This window comes from Lotus japonicus, chromosome 1 (assembly GCF_012489685.1).
Source record: "Lotus japonicus ecotype B-129 chromosome 1, LjGifu_v1.2".
In the NCBI taxonomy this organism is placed as follows: domain Eukaryota; kingdom Viridiplantae; phylum Streptophyta; class Magnoliopsida; order Fabales; family Fabaceae; genus Lotus; species Lotus japonicus.
The window spans coordinates 135436531-135440437 of record NC_080041.1 but is presented as its reverse complement, the minus strand read 5'-3'; the positions used below and the strand labels follow the sequence as shown (position 1 = coordinate 135440437).

General features: G+C 38.2%; 1 long non-coding RNA gene across 3 annotated transcripts; it reads left to right on the top strand.

Annotated features, from left to right (window-relative positions):
* The first annotated feature begins 359 nt into the window (after positions 1 to 359).
* LOC130731285 (uncharacterized) lies at positions 360 to 3581 on the top strand. Of its 3 annotated transcripts, XR_009016629.1 has the most exons (6): positions 364 to 698; positions 892 to 1007; positions 1117 to 1214; positions 1499 to 1622; positions 1803 to 1960; positions 2040 to 3581. It is a non-coding gene; the product is annotated as an uncharacterized LOC130731285 (long non-coding RNA). The 3 variants fall into 3 exon arrangements; XR_009016628.1 differs by having other exon boundaries at positions 360 to 698; positions 1305 to 1622; positions 1803 to 3581; XR_009016627.1 differs by having other exon boundaries at positions 1803 to 3581.
* The last annotated feature ends 326 nt before the right edge of the window (positions 3582 to 3907 follow it).

Sequence of the window (3907 nt, the reverse complement as noted above, 5' to 3'; positions counted from 1 at the left end):
GATGATAAATAAATTAAATATATTTAAAACTAAGTTTAAATTAGGAGATATCTATCTATCTATCTATCTATCTATCTATCTATCTATCTATCTATCTATCTATCTATCTATCTATCTATCTATCTATCTATCTATCTATAAAAGAAGAGTTTATGCAGCCTGGAGGGTAAATATGTAATTTAATAACTTATTGCAAAGCACACAACATTTAAACATGGTTATTTTAGTAAAAGTGCAGATTATTTCACTCAGAATTAATCTCAGTCGTTGATTCCCTTCTTTTGAGCATCATGAATCATAGATTTTCTCTTTGCTTTCGATTAGTATCTCTTGCGGCATTTCCATAAAAAAAAAAAAGTATCTCTTGCGGCATTCATTCTTCCTTCACAACGTATCCGGTGCTTCTCTGTTTTCCGTAATTAATTTCGTCGGTTTCTCTTTCAAACCTTTTATTCTCGGACTTTGTTTAGCGTTCTGGATACAGCAATATACAAAACCAAAGAAGGAGAATGCCGGCGTTGGTCTTGGATGAGAGCGAATGAGTTTGATGCAGGGAAACAAGAACAAAGAGCCAAAGCGAGGTAGGGTTTGGATTCAGAAGAAAAGAGCGTACCTGTAAAAGAGTCAAGATGGAAAAGGTGAACATGAGTTGCAGATTGCTGATCAAACATCTACTTCTTCTACAATGTTCTACAGAGGTTATCACTCTTTCTACATCATTTTCTCTTCTCTATTTAATTCCTTTATTTGACGTCCCTCTTTTTGTTTTCCCTAATATAGATTGGGGTTTTCTAATTTTTTGTTTACGTTTGATACAAATCTTGGGTTCAATTCATCATCTCATCTAATGGGGTTTTTTCTTTTCTTCTGTTTTCTGTTCTGTTTATTTAGTGTGACCCCTTTGAAGCTTTTTTCTGAATCGGTCAATCCGTCAGCGTTGTCTGCTTTCGCCCTCCGTCGTCCTCGATGCTTCTCCTGTCTCCTATTGCCTGCCGCTCCATGTCGAGGTAATTAATGCGGTAGTGGATTCGTGCTATTATCATCGATTATCAATTCCCAACCCCTAAATTCTGATTGTGACACTCACACTGACTCTTTGAAAGAACATATAAATAGGTTGGCGATGACTGGCGTAGCTTACGCATCATCAGTGTCGTCTGCGCTGTTTGCTTTCCCCCTCCTCCAATCTCAATTGTCTGCCGCTCCACGTCAAGGTAGGTAAACATTGCATTAGTATTGTCATAGCATTTTCTTAGTGAGAGAACAAGTGCAGAGCATGAGATATCCACAAAATGCTAATGCAGTTTCTAAATCAACTTGGGAAGATTAAAAATGATAATTTCCTCAAACCGACTTAGCGTTGTGGACTTGCCCTCATGCGTCCAGGAAGATTGGATAGAAAAATGGAATGGAACATGATGTGATTGTCTCACAAATCCTTAGTGTAATTCAAGTGGAGTCTTAAATTAAGATCACAGCTAGCCATATTTTTCAACAGTGTGATTCAAGTGTATCATCTTACCCAAACGAAAGACAGTAGGAGCAACGAAGGAGATAAATGGGAGTGGATATGAGAATTCTTACTAAACGTACAAGTTGCAGCGTTGTTGTCTCCCGCCAAGGTATGAATCATCCTTCTTTTTACTTTTTTCCACCTTTGCTATTTATTTCCTCTTTCACTCTCATTCCATGTTATGTTTTTTTTTTACCTTCTTTGAAGTTTTGTTTTTCAGCCTATGGATTCCCAACACTATTCACAAGTACAATGATTATAAGGATGTTGGTTTTTCTATGTACTGCAGATTATATGAATAAGAGTTATGTGAATAGAGAGAGAGAAGACTGGGACAGAAAAATGCTAAAATGAGTCATTTTAGACTGCATGAACTTCAATTTTCCCAGAATAAGAAAGTAAAGTGCTCATCCAGCAGAGGCAACGGCAAAGTGAAGGACAAGAAAGGTAGTGGACAGAAAGATTCATATGCAAATCAACCTATGATCATTTGTATCAAGTGACATGATGCATTTAGAAACTGCAGGTTATTGTTGTTGATTCTCAAGAGGATGATAGTAGGAATAAGAAGGGTATCAGTATCACCAACTCTGCTAATAAATATTATTGGCTTATTTGAGGTCAACACCATAGGTTTTGGTTAAAAATGATGGCTAGAATGGTATATATGGAGTGAGAAGGATTATGGAAAAATTGTTAAGGCATGACACTGCCCATTGAGATTATCCAAAGGCCTAAGTCACTTGATTTAGGAGTGCAGTTCTCTAGCAGCCCTGATGAGCCAGCCACTGAGTGAGCTAGGATCAAGTTTTCAAGAATTGGTGCTTTTGAGAAGCATACTAAAACTGAGCCAGCTAGGAGGAAGTCTTCAAGAATTGGTGCTTTGGAAAACATACCAAAGATTTTGGATCAAAGGTGATGGCTAAGACGGTAGGTAGAGAATCATAATGTAATTACACCATTGAGTATTGTTAGGCTACCAAAGCCATGAGGACAAGGCTCCAAAAGTTTGTAAGATCAAGTTTTGATCGAGTAGTACAACTCTATGTTTTGATGATTACAAGTTAACATTTTAGTATGAACAATTATGGTACTCTAACGTGTTTTTCTGAGTGTGCTATTTACAGGCTCTGACCTCAATTTAATCTCACACAAATCAGAAGCACTGTGCTTAAAGAGTGACCCAAGCAGCGCTTTCGCAACATCTATGTTCACTCTGAACAGTAGAAACGCTTCAGAAGATCTGAAGTCATACAAGCTCTGATATGGACTCAGTCACTTGAAGTTCTGAAGATCCAGACGTTCTGACAACCCAGACACTCTGAAGGTTCAGATGTTCTGATGGTGTAGAAGACTCTGAAGATCCAGAAGCTGAAAAGTGGAAACTCTGATGTCTAGAAGCAAGATGACTCTGAAGACCATGTACTTCCCTCTGAGTTCAGAATCAGAAGATACAACGGTCAGAGGATCTCTGCTTCCCTCTGACTCTGATCAACGAGCTTCACAAGTTCCAACATGAAGCATTCCCCTGATTAGAAGTCTACTAGGTTTAAAGGTCAAGTCACTATCCAAGTACAAAAGCAAATGTACTATCCTGACGACCTACCTAACATTCTCAGCCACAGCAGAAGCTGGAATTTCCAGAACTGCCCTCCAACGGTAGCATTCTCATGCAGCGTTCAAACCCTAATCCTTGGAGTATAAATAGAGGCTGAAGATTGAAAGATGCGATTGGAAGAATCTCACACGCGCAAGCTATATTCAAACCTTCTAAGCATTCTTTCATCTGAATTCATTGTGTTTACTATTAGCTTTTCAGAAGCAAATTCTTTGTAAACATTCTTTCTTAAACAGTTGTTTAGTTACCTTTAGGAGATCAAGTTTGATCGGATCCTAGAGAAGACTAAGAGAGTGAATCTTAGTGTCAGCTAAGTCAGTGTATTGTTAGTCACTTGTAGGTTTCAAGTGCAGTTGTAACATTTACCTGATTAGTGGATTGCCTTCATTCTAAGAAGGAAGAAATCACCTTAACGGGTGGACTGGATTAGCTTGAGTGATTCATCAAGTGAACCAGGATAAAATCCTTGTGTGCTTTTCTATCTCTTATCTTAAGCACTTTGTTCTTGAAAGATTTGTTAAAATCTTTAAGGTGAAAATTTAATTCTGAAAACGTTATTCAAACCCCCCTTTTCTACCGTTTTTCATACCTTCAATTGGTATCAGAGCGCAAGTTCTGATTACCACACCTAACAGTGTTCAGTGATCCGGGCCGGTGTGAAAAACAATGGCTACCACCAGTGAAACGCAAAAAGATGGTTACAATGCAAAGCCTCCCATGTTCGACGGTCAAAGGTTCGAATATTGGAAAGATAGACTTGAAAGTTTCTTTCTGGG